Source organism: Tympanuchus pallidicinctus, unplaced genomic scaffold, assembly GCF_026119805.1.
Source record: "Tympanuchus pallidicinctus isolate F22 unplaced genomic scaffold, pur_lepc_1.0 scaffold10, whole genome shotgun sequence".
NCBI lineage: Eukaryota > Metazoa > Chordata > Aves > Galliformes > Phasianidae > Tympanuchus > Tympanuchus pallidicinctus.
This window is the reverse complement of record NW_026294619.1, coordinates 19,235,824-19,252,683: the sequence shown is the minus strand read 5'-3', so window position 1 is coordinate 19,252,683 and position 16,860 is coordinate 19,235,824. Positions and strand designations below refer to the sequence as shown.

Genomic DNA, 16,860 nt, shown 5'->3' with positions numbered 1-16,860 from the left:
CTCAGATGTTTTGTCTGCACTCTGTATTCCAATGATGAATGTGGCAGATCAGAGGAGAGTGCTGCTTCATGAGCATAGGAGCTCCTTGGGGAGAATCCAGGGAGTGTAGCCACAATATAGAGCCACCTGTGCAGGTACACACTATGTAAATAATTTTTTTTGTGATGTTAGCCTTTTGTGGGCTACTGTAATGTTCAGTTTTGCTCTTGTGAGCTAATAAATTGGCTCTTCTACCTTTTTTTGTAATGGTTAATATTTCAGTGCTTTGCTTTGTGCTTGTTACTGTTGCCCAATGTGTTGTAAAGAGTAGGGATCTACGATTTTTCTGCCAATTCTCCCTAGTGTGGTTTTCCATTAACTATTGAAAGTTGAAATAACCTGTAGGAGGACGTTTGATACTTATAACACTATTTTTATAAAGGATGTAAGCGAAGTAAACAAAATATTCCATCTCCTTTGTTCTTTTAAATGTTAGTTTTCAACTTATGTTTCAAGATGGCATCTTTTGCTCATCCATGATTTCTCAATAAATAATAGCTTTCATCTTTCTGCTGCACAAGTAATAATGTAACAATGCTTTTCCATTTCTGTGGTCTTCATGTAGATTTGTAATAATTCAAAGTGGGTTTTTTTAGGAAAATCATTCTTTTCACAGCACTTTCATTTAGTAAATAAATCTATGGTTCTGTGTAGCTTTATGCCTCTTGAAGAGTGTGTTTCATGTCTATTTGGCATGCAGATGTATTGTTAGTCACCCATAACTGAAAATAATTGAAAAGTTACAAAGGTATTATACGTGTTTTGAAGTCTTTGGTGCATTTGAAAAGGAAAGAAAAAACTTCAGAAAGCTTCGTATTTTTGATTCTTTAAATGAATTACCCCTGGGGGTTGTAGCACTCTTAGATAGTAAGAATTGGGGAAACTTGAATAGGCTGTTCCTTGTTTTGAAAACCTGGAGTTAATTTTGCGGTGTGCAGTACTTAACTGTGTCTTCTGAAAAAGTGGAAGATTTTGTGGCCTGTTTTTTTTCCTGAGCTAGTAGCTCTGCAAACCTGCTGTAGTCTAAAATTTTGTGAAGAGTATGGAGCTGTCACTCATTTGTTGAGGCAATGTGTTTTGTTTTAAGGATTATATATGCTGTAACCCAAGCAAAGGACCTTCTTTCTAAAAAGATCAGTCTAGCCTTTCTCAGAGAGTGGGGAGTGGGGAAGTCCAGTAGGTATGCAGTAAAGTGAGTTTCCCTGGCTGAGTGTAAGGTAAAACAGCTAAAACCTAAATTAAGAATTTTGTAAAGTTAAAAAACAGAATAGTAAGTGAATTCATCTTAGGTGGATTTTCTACATTTTTGCTAGCTGGAGAGCAGAAGCTTGAGTCACTGTATGACTTAGACATTTGTATCATTGGAGATGAAAAGAAAATGTATTGGGAGAAGGAAATGCAATTGGCAACTGAATACTCCAATGAACTTGGTAACCAGGAGCCACTGCTGGCTCACATTGGCCTCAGCTATTTTGTTGAACACCTGGCAACAGTATTGCAGTGTGATCATTGCTGCAGCTGTGCAAGTATGATTCATTCTTTGTTGGGTTTATCTGGTGGTCAGCTTCTTACTCTTTTCTTAAAATGGTGTGGAGTACCAATAGGGCTATGCATGTCTAACACAGATGGACACGTGTGGCAGTAAAGTGTATCATATACAAAAGAACATTTCCAGACGCCCTTTTTTGGTTTTCATAACTGGATGTATTTTATGTAATTTTTACTTCTTAATATTTGAGACTTCCAAAGACAGAGGAGTATTTAAACAAGACTTTTTTAAGGTGTTTAATTTAGTGTATCAGTGACAATAGAGAAATCATTATCTAAAAAACAGAATACAACTTTTCTTATCCGTTGTGATATTTCTTTAGCAATCAAGAGCTGATTTAAAAAAAAAAATAATAATCCTCACAATAATTAAAAAACAAAACAAAACAAAAAAACCCATAACAAATAAAACAAAATGTCAATTCTGCTCACTCTCCCACCTCCTCTATCCTACATAGTGAAGTGTAAGAAAGGAAAAATGGCAGAGAAGACTTAAGGAAATTAGCTGGGGTGGTGAAAGAGAAGGTCTGCGGAGCGGGCTTTTGTTCTTAACTGTTAAGAAATGTAACACAGGTAAATGGTTATCTTGGGTGAAAGCTACTTTGCACCTTACTTCCCTTGCTTTTGGTTAGAAATTTAGAAAAGACTGTCAAAGCAGGGAGAGGAATTTGAGGACCTGATTCTTTACTGGTTGCCTTCAAAAACTAAGAGTGAAAAGTGTGGCCTAGAGTTTGAGGTTGTAGGAGTTTAACCTAATTTTATATTAGACCTTTCAGATATGGGTGGTGGCTGCAGAGACGGAAGGCTAAATTAGAACCTATATTTAATAGGGTAGCCAAGTAATATTATTCACAAACAACTGATACAGACAACTTTAAAAAGTTGTTTTTTGTGGGTTTTTTTTGTTTGTTTGTTTGTTTTTACTATTTAAAGATGTTTCCAGACATCACTTTGTTCTTGAATGCACTTAAAAAAAAAGAAATTAAAAATAAAAATCTTTCTCTGCAGACAGCCAAAAAGCTGTGTATATGAATGCTAAAAATGACCTTGAGCTGGAGAACTCAAAGGTTGTTGGTGGTTTTGTAGTGAATAAAATGAACTGGCACAGCAATGTGAAAAACCTGCACTGAAGTCCAGGTCCTTGATTTAGCAAAACATATGTACTGTACCTATTCTACTGTGAATACCCATGTAATTCTTGATCAGCATACAAGTTATGTTTTAGAATAAACAGAACTTATGAATGTGTGTAATATGAAGTGTTGGTAGTATTCTTTGATGGATATCTGAAGTAGGAGATGGAGCCCCTGAAATGAACAGCGCTATCCATGCAAGTTGACAGCCTTCTTGTGCTGAGGTGCACCTTGTGGAAAGGAGTCATCAGATCCAGATTTGGAAGGTACTGCTTTTAGCAAAGCATTTGAAGAAGTTTCTTGCTGTGAATGTTGGAAGTTGTTGGGAGAGCTAAATAAAAGCTCTGGCTTTACTAGCAGGGGAGAGAGCAGAGAGAGAACTTAATGTAGGGGGCTGACTAGATGTTAAATGAGATCTTGGTAGAACCAGGTAATTTCCTTTCTACTGGTATGAACATTGATAATCTATTAGGATCTTTTCTTTTCCCCTGTGGATTTGGAAAGAATTGAAACACTTGATTCCTTCAGTCTATAATATTTAGCACTTCTTGTCTTACCTGCTACGTTTAAGCAGTAGTCATACTATTATGCAGTAGGAAGCTAAGAATATAACTAGTATGTGTACTAGAATAAGAAAGTTATATTAAGTATACTTGAGACTAATACTGATTATAAAATTTCTCTGCCTTCACTTCTTTATATGTTTTCCATGACTTCAATTACAATGAGTAGAATGTAATTAGATGTAACTAATGTTTCATAATAGTGCTTGTGTGCATTTTCAGGCGCATTTTAAAATGGTTCTAGTATTCATGTTTTATCTGTTATTTCAGTACTTAGTTTGTATCTGTTGATGCTTCCATTTTAATGATGGCACTTTTTTTTTTTCTGTATTAGTACTACTTAATAGTCCAAGCACTATGAAAACCAATTTATCCAATTTTCTGTTTACTCAGGTTACTTAAATATAAGCAGCCTAACTTCTAATTTGCACTTAAAAACAGCAGGAGAAATGTCAAATTTTCTCCACCACAGTGTATCAAAGTATGATGAGAATCATAGCTTAATGCTTCTGTCTGTGGAAGACTCATGTGTGCAGTGCCAGACTTTGGGATGCTTGTGGTACTGCAAGGAACACAGGTCAACAACATTGTGTGGTATGGTCTTGGGGCAGTTCTGCAGCTGTTCCTTGTTAATACTAGTACCAATGGGAAGTGTCAGCGTTTGCTCCCATGTCATCCTTGTGTTAGCAGGGATGGTTTTATGTAATAATAGGTGCTGGGTGGTAAAAGATCTGACTGTATAAAACCCTACCTTTTTTTATTTATTTTGGTGCTCGGAGCTACAGTACGTATAGATTAACTGCCTTATGCTTAAGGAATGTTAATGTATAGTCAGAATCAGCAGTTAGAAAATGGTAAGATTGAGTCAGTGTGTACAACCTGTACTCCAATTGGTTTTAAAATGCTGGTCTAGTCCGTTACTGAGTTTGCATGGCTACATCTGTGTAAGGAGCCAAGTGGATAGCATTACTTCAGAGAACAGTATGCTGCTGTGAACTTACTGACCATGAGAAATTGTAGCCACAAAGACCATCTTTATCAGTAGGTTAGAAATGTGTGAGTGTCCACCTTTGTAGTTGTTGCAGGGTCATGAGTGCTATTTTCTCCTCGTGCGAATATATGCATTGCTGCTCTAACTCTTGAGTTGTGGTTGGATGCTGAGTAACCGCACTTGCTAACTTTTGTGTGAAGTTCTTACAGCAGTCTGATTATAAAGTTTTTGCTGGACTGTTGTGGCCTTAGAAGAAGTATGCTAATTTGTATTTTGGGGTTTTGGTTTCTGCTTCTGGCAGAGCAACACAATCTGTCCAATACTTGGCAGCAACTGTGACCTGGCTTGGAAGCTTTTATTCCATCTTTCAGTTGCCCTGTTCAGCTGGAACATTGCAACATTGTGAACTTTGTTTTTTGTTTTGGGAGTTTTCACACCTGATGTTTGGAAAAGCCATAATATAGCTTTGCCTTGCTACACATTGGAGAAAACTTAAGAAACCACCAATGTTGCATTTTCAGTTGTGCATGCCATAAAAGTATTTCTTAGTATTTTCTGCAAAACTAACATGTAACATGAACTACTTAAGTTGGTCTTACCTAATTCTTTTTCCTAGTAACTCTGAGGTAAATTGGAAAGTTTTCTAGGAAATACAGCTCAGGATGCAATACTGAAAATAACAATAATAATAATAAAAAAAAAGTGTAATAGGCCAAGTGACCAAACACTTTTTTAAATTTAACTACAACTGGCTGCCTGCGTGGTGTTGTGTTATTCGAAGGACACGAAAAGAATACATTTGTGTAGGACAGTCAATATACCACATGTGTGGATCTGATCAATGTTTGCCAGAGGCCCCAGAATGTATGAGAAGGCATGCTTGGTTCCCATTCCCATGTGGCTGTGAACCAGAGGCAGTCTGGGCCCTTCCCACAAGGCAAGCCTTGAGAACATTCTGAGTCATTGCAGAGGTTACTCTGACATGAAAGCACTGTGGGAACACCGTGGCTCTCTGTCTAAGCATAATAAACACATTAGAAACCTTGGTAGGTCCATGGAAAGCTTCTGCGTTGTACAAGTTCCTCCTCTGCTGATATAAAAGGTACTATCGCTGGCATTGCTGGCAAACTAACGCTTAAAATGGCTAGTTGTTTAACATGGTGAATATCTTGTGAGGAGAGCTGTGGTTCTCAGGAATGACAGTGTAAATAGATTGCAGGAGTAGGTGGAAGATAGCGTTATAACAATTGTGACATAACTGCCAAAGCTGACCTTCCTCAGCAAACTTAAATATTTAGTTCCTGTGTAATACAGCATAATACTTTACAAAAGCAGACTAACTTGAGCCACTAATGTTCAACCAGAAAAGAATTAGAACACCCTCTGCTGGTGTGAATGGCTCTGTTTTCCATTTCTCCTCAAGGACTTTTGGCATTTATCAGATGTTTATCCTAGAACTAGTAAATGACGGTTCTAAACTGTGATGCTGCCTTCTTTTTAATAACCTGAGATTATTTTTGACTTGTTTGTATTTGTTGTTTTCCTCAGAAATTTGATAATTTGTGTAATATCCCTGCTAAAGCAGATGTGAGGATAAGGTGATGCTGGTTTTTTGTTTTTTTTTTTTAATCTACTTTTGAAAATAAGAATCTGTATTGTTTGCTAACTAGGAGATGTTTCTTGTTGGAATTGGAGGGTTCTGTGTACAAATACGTTTTTGACAAAACACAGTTAACACATGTATGCTGATAGTCATATCTGAACGGCACCTCCAAATCCATTGGACAAACTTGTGATTTCATGGACTAACTCTGTTCCTAGGCCCTTTCTTAGTGGTTATCTCTGTGCTTCTGCTCAAGCTTTTAGAAAGCCTCTGTGTTGCTTGTCAAGTGATGAGCAGTCAAGAGGAAAGAGGCTGGCTGAATTTTTTTTGTTGTTCCCCTTACACTCATGTTCTCAAACTCTTCCTAGACCTGACGCATACTAATATCCTTCCTTGCCAGCTCTGGGTGGCTGAGAAGGAAATCACAAGGTAAGATGAGGTGTGGTCGCTTTCTAAATTCTTCCCTTGAAACACGTGTGCCCAGTCTTCTATAGTTATGTGGGTGCTGCTGCAGACACCCAAAGCAGCCTTTTGGCAATCCAGCATTTCCTGAGGGCCCGGGGCTGTGCGGGGCTTCTTGGAACCGTTCGGGCAGCTGGCAGTAGCATTGAGCTATGGGGAGAGGAGGGCAGCCGCTACAGAGAGCCTGCTCAGTATTAATAACAGCACCATTCTTAGTAAATGGTTGCTTACATAATTTTGTTATGAAAGAATGCTGCTGGTTGAACCGTTGAATCTCTGCCACATGTGAAAGCAGCGTCCCTTCAGCACTGCCTGCTGCGAGAGAAGGGTTAAGAGTAGACAACATCCAGTCAAAGACCTTGTTTTTAATTTTGCCTCTCACACGGGCACAGATCCGGCTAAGAGCAGCCCAGATTAGTTCGGAAAAACCTTTGAAGAGATTTAAGATGTCCTTCAGCCAGTTTGAAGGTTTTTGTCTTGCAAATCCAGTACAAGGGCGCCTGCAGGCATCTCGACCCTTGCTGTGCTGCTGATGCAGCTCAAGGTCACGCTAACCCGCCCTGTGACATTCAACAACAACAAAAAAATTATGCGGTGAAACTGCTTCAGCGTTCAGCCAACCAACAACTTCCTCAGTTCCTCACTAAAGGAAGAAGGGTGTATTTTTTTTTTTTTTCTTTTTCTTTTTCTTTTTTTTTCTGGCTTCGTAGGTTTTTGCTGCAGGAAATAATCCAGGATTTCTGGTGTGTGTGATGACAAGGTCATTTCTTAATTAGAACACATGTAAAGAACAAAGCTAAATGGCTTCAAAACAGCTTTGTAGTTGATGGAGAGGATTTAAATTATTTAAAGAGATAGTCACCCAAGTATGATGGAAACGGAATTCTAAACACATTAACTCTTTCAGTACTCCACAGCTTCCATATGCTACTGAAAAGAAAATGTCAAACTTGATGAGCAATGCTGCAACTGCTGATAAATGAACGTTTTTTGCATCTATTTATAGCTGAGATTGCGTTACGCTTTCCCTTATCTGAGTTGGGAAAGCCAGATATTTATTTATGACTCAGTTACGGTGAAATATTCTGCACTGGCCAAGGATTGAGAGGTAGCCATAGGAAACGGCTTCCTAGGTATCAGAGATTTAATTTCTAGCATGCTTTGTGTTTTAGTGACTGTGGTGGTGAATACATGCCTGACTTGTGGAGTGAGCATACGTTCGGTACTGCTTCTGAAATACTACTGGAAGAAATTTGGACTATGTTAAAGGAGGGTTTGGGATTGAAAGGAGAGAATCAACAGTGTAAATGGCAACTCCACGTGGTTTTGAAGTATCAGTAGCCATTTGAAAAACCTGGCTGTAGGAAGGATCTTGGGATTTGAGTTTTGTTCCTTACATTTGTTTGACTCAGAGCACCTAAATGCAAAGGCATTGGTTAGCTATAGCTCGGGTGTTTGCCTTTTAACTCCGGATCCCCGTAGCCCGGTCCCTCCGCGTTTATCTCTGATGTGACGTCGGGGTCTGCGCTGTGAGCTTCCCGTGCCCGTGGTCGGCCGCTCCGCATGGCGCCGCCTGTCGGAAGGGCGGCCAGCAGCACTTGCCGCGCTGGGGGAGCGGAGCCTGCCCGGCTCAGTGGGGCCGCACAGCAGCAACGGCACGGAGTAGGTAAGGGCTTTGCTAGCAGATTGGATGCAGGCTGTGTTTGCGCTCAGAGGTGCTCCCGCGTGATGCGTCAGACACCTGAAATGTGGAAGAACATGTCATCTTTCTCTAGCCAAAAGTTATGCGCACCAATCTGCAAGTTAGGTGTTTCAAGTGCAAAAGACATCAAGTATACTGGGGCTTTGCCTCTTGTTCTTTTGTTGGGTTTTTCTTTTTTTTTTTTTTTTTTTTTCCTCTGGTTAAATCTTGTGCAGCTGGAGCACGAGGTGCAGCAAATGTCAAATGTCAGGCTGAAATGGAGTATGCTGGCTGCAGACGGATTGTCCTGGCTCCTGGAGCCTCCTTGGGAGAAGGGGGAAGCTTCATTTGGCAGCACGGGCAGGGAGAGCAGGCACTGCAACTTCTGTCCTCTCTGGGCTACTGCTTCTTACTGCCTGCACTGCCCATCTCAGTTCAGGCTTGTGGGAGGGAAACGGTAGAGGATAGCAGGCTGCACACGAGAAAAATGGATGGGGCAAGACGGATGTGCTGTGTGAAATCTGTACGCCCTTGCCCTTGCCTAGGGTGTGCTGTGCCCTTAATATTATGGGAGACCTAAGCTCACCTGCTAGTAATTTCTAATTTACTGTCCTAATTCATCGATTTGTTATCACTAATTGTACTTCATTTACTTCAGTGTAGTTTCCAGTACCTAAAGGGTTGAAAGGTTGCTGTAATTGGCACCCGCAGCTGCTCTTTCTTTTGACAGGGGATAATTTTGCAGCCTATGCTTTGTGTGACAGCTGCCTAATTGGGCATTCTCCCCTTGTAGCAAGCCTGCCTCCTCCAGCCTCCCTGCTGACAAATGGTGGTGGATTATAGATGAGGACACGCTGACCCGTTCGACCTTGCTGAGACAGCGGGGAGGGGCCTCCTGCTACTTGAGGGAAGCTTTGGGTCATTTAAAGGACAAGGTCATGAGCCAGGTGGGGAAATGACATGATATCACATGACAATAGCCCGATGACACGGTCAGTATGTCAAGGACAAACTCATCAGTATTGATTATGCTGCTTTTTCATAGCGTATCTGTGAAGCCATTGATATTTCAAAACTATTTTGCTAATTTATTCTAGGTAAAGTGCCAAACGCTATTTTCAGGGTTATTTTTAGAAGAAAATACTGTACAAATACTCCTAAGTACTGATCACATACAAAAGCAGTTACTAAAACCCTGTCAATAATAATTTAGAAGATTCATTTTGATGGTTTTCATAGAATGTACATCTGCAGGAACTATAAAGAAAATACCGAGAAGGAAGAAAATCTCTGCTTTTAAATTGCAGCATTCCACTTTTAATTCCTACTTAGTAGGCACATGTAACGATCTTTGTGATAACACGCGTGTTCACTTGTATCTGGTTACTGGAATGTGGGGAGTCTCTAAATAAAAAGAACCAAAGAGAAAAGTGAAATATAAATTGGGTGTTTAAAGAAAAACTCTTCCATTGGCTCAGGAGGGATACAGTGAAGATAATGCTTAGCCTATTTTAAGCTATGCCAGCCAATAAAAACCTGCTAAGTGGGTTTTAGAAAATATGTTGTGAATACAAGTGACAATATTTTGAGAGCATCTTCACGTTGCATTTCGATGCTAATAGGTAAATGAACAGCTTGTTTGACATTTGCATGTTAGACAATAATAAAATGCTTTCTTGAGGAGTAATCGGGCTGCTGGGTTGGTTATGTTAAGAGGTAAGGATAAATACAGTTGAAAAGAAAACTCCCTTTGAAGGAAGTTGTTGCCCATTTTTGAACTTTAATGGTTTCATTCTATTTTAGCCTCCACCCAGCAGTCTGTGTTGCACACATGCCTGTGCAGCACACACACACACTTGGACCAGCACATAGGCACGTACGGATACACGCAGCAGGAGCAGAGTTTCTGAAACAGTCTGCTAAGTATAGAGGGAAGTGTTCACTTTAGCACACAGTTGCCTTTCTGTGAAATCTGATTTGGTGTTGGATACTGTTGTGTCTGAATCTCGTCAGTTCACCAGGATGTAATTTTACTCCCCTGAGGTAAAAAGCCGTCAGTGGTAAAGTGTGATAAATTAGTTCACACAAATAGATGCGCGTGCGTGTGTGCGTGTTTAATTCTGACCTTGCTGTGCATGTGTTTAGCTGCTCTCGGTGCCCTAGTCAAGCTTGGTGGAGGTTTAATCCCGTGCCCTTGTACACGTATACTTGATTAGTAGTTGTGGTTATCTCGGCAGAAGACATTCCGCCCTCCTCCTTGTATTGGTCGGGACCTGGGCATTGGGGAGTCAAGTCGAAGGAGAAAGAAAAGAGATTTTTCATTAGTATTCTATGAAAGCCTTACTGTCTGCAGAACAAATTGATTGCTACAGCGTACCTGTGCTTGGCACCACTGCTGTGAAAGAAAGGTATGGTTGTAATCTGTTTTATTGTATTACATATTGTGACACTCCAGGAATGCTTAACGTTCAGCTCTTCTGTGGCACGTGCTAGAAGTCTAAGCAAAGAAAAATACGTGGATGAATGAAAAGTATGTGAGCCTGTTGTATCTGCAGCTTTGTTTACTACAAAGAACTCAGTAGCCCCTGCTAACGAGGCAAATTTATTGTATATGCCAATGGCAATGTAAGAAGGTTGGCAATGGAGTTCTGTTTCATTTTCAGTTACAGCTGTGTTAGTAGCGGCTGCATGACTATACAGATAAAATTCCAGTTAATGCTTTAAGTGAGGGGGTTGGTTTAACTTTTATTAAGATGATAAAAGAGAAATATATTTGAACATTGATGCGTTTGCCTCTTTAAATGAAAATGGCTTTTTTTCCCCTAGGTCTTTTATCAGCTGCACTGGTCCTGCATCCGGGGGGTGGGAGGGAGGAAGGTGGTATGTGAGGGAATGTACAAAGGCAGGAAAATCTTAGATGTGCTGGTATGATAAGCAGAACTGGAACATAGCTGAGAAAAGTCTTGGAGTATTTGAGCCTTCGGTTCTCCCACCACACAGCCCAACCATGTAAATATGCACCCATTTTTTAGCAAGAAAGCCAGTGCCATTCATTTTCTCAACTCCATTGCAGACTTTACTCAGACTCAGTTGTGTTTGTAAAATATGAAGTGCTCCGTTAATAAGATTCAGGCTGTTTCACAGAGGGCTGTGATTAGAGCTTCATTCTTGGCATCACTAAGTTGTGTTTGTGATTATTGGGATGTTTGCTTGTGGTCATTCCAAAACATCTGAAGTATCTGCTCTGGTCATGTAGATGTTTCCGACTAATCAAGTTCAGGACAGGTGGCAGACTTGTCCCGGATGTTTAGGTCTGGATGCAGACCTAACATAATAACCTGATGAGAAAATGAAAATCCATCTTTGCCAGTGTGCTGTTGCTATATGTAAACGGAGGTATCTGTGACATTCTCTCTCTGCTCGTTGTCCCAGCAGGTGACAAGTAAATGGGCTCCTTTAAGGAAATGAAAGACGTGGAAAATGCTGTATGCTAAAGAGCAGTCATGCACTATAATAGCTACTTCCGTCTTATGGCCTTGCAGACTTAAGATTAACACTTTATAGATGTGTGGTATATTTATGAGTATTTGCTTGAGCAAATTTACACCTCCCAAAGAGTATGAATACAGCCTTATGTATGTAAGTCATTTATCATCTAGATCCTTTGACAGCTAAGAAAATTTCTGAGAATCCCAGATGCTGTGCTGTGATTGTTTGTACTCAAATGACTAATTTAATTAAAACTAATTAGTCAAAACGTATTTATTCACAGCAAATATTTTGTGAATGAGCTGTTCTTCCCTCTGGAGTTCTTTTGGAAAGCTATATAAGTGCCTGTTGTTAGAAATGGTCATAGAAATAGCTGCAAAACTTTCACAGCAGATCATAAGATAAAGGGAATTGGTCATTTGAAACAAAATTTTGAAAGTTAAAAATGATACTACTGTAGAAATAGTTAAATTGCATCTGAAATTCCATATTGACTTCTTTGTAGACTTTAACCAGTTAGTGGAAAGTACTGAGTTCTGAAGAAAGTGTTAAATACAGAGCAGTCCTGCATTTCGATGCAATTAACTTCTGTTCATAAATAATTCAACCTGTGACTTTAATTTAAGGATTGGAGGAAAAGAAAATGATGTGATGAAATCTGCAGTCCTTGAAAACGCTTTACCGATCTGTGACTGCTGTGAGACTTTGTGTAACTCCTCTTTTTTTTTTTTTTTTGAGTAGAGCCAGCTGTGGGAGTTGGGTTGTATATCTCTTCCCCATTCCTTCCCCCTAATTTTCCCCCAGTCATGAGTTTATCGATAGCGATATGAGGTAGATTCTTCAGTTTGCAGAGGGGAGATAGTGGACAGTGTGTTTTTGGTATCTCAGTTGTCCTAATGTTGTGGCATATGTCAGCATGGGGAGCATGTGATTCGTCTGAGTTTGTTTTCTTAAAGGGAAAGTAGAAAGCTGTTTGTAGAACGAAAACTTACACTGCCAGCTTTATTGAATCAGTATGCATGAAAGCAGTAAAATCTGCATGATGATTTTGGAATACAGTGTGACCTGGAGTGGTCTGCTCTATTAGAAAACCACTCTTAGGATGGAGGCAGGCAGTTGATTCCACTGTTGATTGACCGTGTAGCACAGTCTTTCCTTTGGAGACATATAACCAAGTTTTAAGTGGGAGCTGATGTTTGAGCGTATTGTCAGGTGGGGCAGATTTTAGTAGGAAATTTGGGTTTAGGTGCTTATTGAACTGTAGCTGTGCCCTCCCTGAGCTTGTGAAGTGCCTGTTGCCTGCATCCAACCCCTGTCTTTCTGTTAGCATGCTTTAGCATTGGTAAAGTGGTAAAGAAGAGGAACTTTAGTTGTTGCATAACTTTTCTGAGTAAATTGATCACGTGTGTGCAGATATCAAAGACAGTCTTAACTCAGTGCTGTAGCTACCAGATTCCTCTTAATGCTGAAGGCAGTTGTGTAATTAACAGCCTTGTGTACTGAACTGAGACCGGTGCTAAACCTCTTGAGGGAATTATTTGGTCTGTTATGTTGGTTAACTTTCCCTAAAAATTAAGTGTTGCTGACTTCCCATTAATGTGATGGGGGAGAATTTTTATAATAAATCAATTTTTTAATAAAATGAACCTGAGCATTATTTTTTTTCTGACTACTGGATAAAGCATCTGCAGTAGCAGATGTGGTTTGAGTGATTGATTGAGATGGAACCATTAATGAAAGGGCTGCTTCCAGGGGCAACTGTGATAAAATATGAAAGTGAAAAGCTGTGCTTAAAAACAATTTTGTATGTTTTTAAGGTGTTCTCATAATGTAATTGTGACTTGTTTCTTTTACTGGCATGAATGCCCAGTTGGGGTAACAGTAAATGATTTAGGTTAGATGAGGTGATTAATATTCTTTCTTTTGTCTTTTCTCTCGGAAAACTTTGAGCTTGTTAAAAGTTCCAAACACTTAGTTTTTATTTTACATTTTTTCTTCCACTTGTTTGAATCTTTGCTTCTACAACATCAACCTTCTGTGGTCTAATTAGCTGCTTATGAGTAGTTACAAAATTTGGAATACTGCTACTCTTCCCAACCTTTACATGTTCTGTAAAGCCAATGGCAGTTGTTCAAGGTATTTTCTTTCTCTCATGCATAGGGGAACTATGATGGATATCTGCAAATTCTACAAATGAATTTCCACAGTAACCATGTTTGGGATTTTTAGTGATATTAGCCAAGTTAAAAGCTTCTTATATGAATAAAATGTTAAGATCAATTTTAAATGTATGTACTTTGAAGACTGTCTTGTTAGTTCCAAGCATGGAATTTGAGATTATAAGAACTAGTGGGAAAAATATTAATATTGGTTATTAAGGGGTGAATATTCTTCCTATCCTTTTGGCTCTGTTTAAATGGAAGGCAAACTCATTTTGCCAGGCTGAAGTTCTCGTCACTCATGCAGAGTCCACAGGAACCTCAGTCAAGCTTGGCACGATTCAGTGTTCCAGAACCTGGGCAGCACTGAGAAGTTCTGTAGCTCTTAAAAAAAGACACCTGCATGAGCATACTTGCTCTGTCAGTTTCACGCACCTCTCCTTTGTAGCTCTGCTTAGAGCACCGACTGCCACAGTTGGGTTTTGTTTACTTGTGCATGCAAATGAATGCTCAGCCTGTTGCTAATCTATCTGAGAAATCCAGTGCTGAATGTATTGCAGCTCAATTAGACCAACAAAAAGCAGACTGCCTGCTTTCTAAAGCAGGGAAATAAAAATGGCTCTGTTGGGGAAGGAAGTGCTTAGAGAGATGTATAAGCATTTATATGTACTTCATTTTGAAAGGTCCTTGCTTCTGGATAAAAAGGACTTCATTGCTGTGGGATTATCAGCTGCTGCTACAGTTCTTCTAACCCCAACAAACTCAGTAGACTTTGGCCATCATAGAAAAATCTCTGAAAAAGAGGGGAAAACTGGTGGGATGTACGTTGATATTGATTAGGGTTTTGTCAGAAATAAGTGTGTTTTCTTGCACTCTGATACTACCCAGAAGCTTCCAATGTGGTTTAGACCCATACAGGGTGCATGATGAGAGGTCTTGGTGAACAGAGGAGTGAAATTACTGTAGTCAGTGTGCAGTGAGCAGCAGCAGCCTAGTATCAGATGTTCAGATGTCAGACTGAAATAGGTCTTTGGCAACTCAGATGCCTCTTACTTGTCATTAGTTTGCTTTTTGTTTGTGAGTGGGCTTTTTTCATGATCTCATCTTATATGAGGGTAATGCAGAATTGAATTTTTTAGATCACAGAAGTCATGAACAGTTTGAGATTATTTTATTTTCCAGGCTCGTGTTGTAAATAGGTAGTTCAAGAGAATTTGTTTTGTAGTTGGGAATGGTGCCTGTTGTCTGAGACTTGATGTTGAATTATACTGAGGTTCTTTGTTTTTTTTTAAATGGAGCTCCTAAATTGTGGTTATATTAAAGAAAAAGCTGCTGCTCAGGATGCTCAGCTTCGGGCACTTTCTTCTCAGCTTTTTTTTTTTTTTTTTTTTTTACCAGTACTATAATTTTGAGAAAGAGAAAATCATTTCATGGAAGGGTAGTTCAGATGCACATTTTCCATAATTTGCAAGTACGGACTGCTGCAGAATTACAGCTGACAGTACAATCAATGGCGGAACACATCTCTTATTAACAGTTCTGTGCTTCTAAGAACACTTCTAGCACTCTCCAAGGCTTATGAAGTCACTATATCAGGGGGTTCTTATAGCATTCAGCTCGCCATGATGGAGTGCAAAACAATTTGTAATTAAAAATGAGTGGATGAGCTTTACTGTGCAAAAATTAAACTCGTAATCAAATTTGCCAGTCGAACAAAGGAAGATGTTTAATGAGAGGTTTTAGTGGCACTACCTGGAAAAGCAGAGATCTTACTTGAATATCCTTATCAAATAGTTGAAAGTTGGTGTAAAACTGTTGTAAATACTACTACCTTCCCGTGATTGATCTGTAAGGAACATAAATAGAACCTGCTCTTAGAAAGTATCTATTTGCTTTAAGGTAATTCAAGGCAAACAAACTGATTAATTGAGAAGAAAAAAAAAATATTCTGTTGCATGTTACATTGAGATATATGAGCAAAAAGGCATATGTTGTTGTTCCGTGCTCTTTTGAACTGATCATGTTTCATCAGGCAGTTGACAAAACCAATTTGCATTCAATGTTCATTTTGTTTCTCATACGTAAAAATGAATTACAAGAACAGAGTTCTGTCGATTTAGAATCTTCATTTTGGAATTTTTTTAAATGAGTGGTTTGGTTTGGTCTGAATGGAGATGGTAGTCCTGCTTCTCCTTTCTCAACAGCAAATTACAGAGTTGGGATGTTTTGGATCTTCCAATCTTCCCTCTTATTCAATTGCTCAAGATCAGTATAAAAGCAATACTAATATCCTCATATTTTCACTTCTTATTCATATGCTTTTTACCATGGTGTTTATTTTAGTTCAGGGAAATTACTTTTTGCATCAGTACTGTAGAAACCACACTACCTAGAATTTCATCCCTACCTTTATATTTTAAAGAAAGAGGCTGTCTGTTTCTTCTTACAGCGTGCAGTATTCTATAGTCTTGTTCCTGCTCTCCTTCAGAATGCCACACTTTTGAAACGTCTTCCCCAGCAGCTTGGATAACTTGTCTGCCTTCGCTTACCATCTTCACTTCCTTAAATCTATCTTTTCTCTACAAAATTCCTTTTCTGCTCAGCTGCCCCTGTCTTTGTAAGCACTTCGGGGTAACAGTCTGAATTTATAGGTATATAAAATGTTTTACAATAGTAATTATGCCATACAGTGTATCCCAGCAAATGTCAAGCACAGACAGACTTGTTCCCATAAACCTGGCAGAAAATAAAGAAGGCAAGTGGAATTAGCATCTGAGTAGGTTATTCTTGGTAAGCTGAACTGTTCACCTTTAGAAAGTGCTACTGCTGAAATCCTGGTTTGTGTGATTTAAAGAAAGACCGAAGGGACTTTGGGAAGAAATCAGGTTAAGTTTTGTTTGCAGTGAAGCAGAAATCAGACCCAGTAAACCCAATCTCCCTAATTTGATGAGTGGGAGGAGAAAGTATGTTTAAAAAATAAATAAATAAGCAAATGTGGACACGTGCAGAAATAAGCCTGCTGTTTGGGCTCACAAGGCTTTCTCACTAAGGCAGCTGAGACAGAAAGCTTTCTTTGTTTCATTGAACTAGGTCTTGGGTTTATGTTTAACTGTTCTTTGGGACAGGTAATTTCTCTGCTTTAAAGTTCCAATTCAGAAATTTCCGTGTTCATGTTTGCTTTGGCACCAGTCT

The 16,860-nt window shown here is 39.3% G+C and overlaps 1 protein-coding gene across 12 annotated transcripts in view; it reads left to right on the top strand.

The window, feature by feature from the left end:
- The window catches only part of NRIP1 (nuclear receptor interacting protein 1), a 91,344-nt gene that overhangs the window by 28,338 nt on the left and 46,146 nt on the right, over positions 1-16,860 (top strand). Inside the window, exon 3 of one of the 12 annotated variants that reach the window (XM_052666805.1) lies at positions 8,814-8,967. The exons of 7 other annotated variants lie outside the window; for them this stretch is intronic. The gene's annotated coding sequence lies outside the window, so the exon portion shown is untranslated. Of the gene's footprint in view, positions 1-6,281; positions 6,307-8,813; positions 8,968-8,989; positions 9,013-9,067; positions 10,064-10,137; positions 10,429-16,860 lie in introns of those variants that run through there. 4 more of the 12 variants (XM_052666815.1, XM_052666794.1, XM_052666823.1 and 1 more) reach the window with 4 other exon arrangements.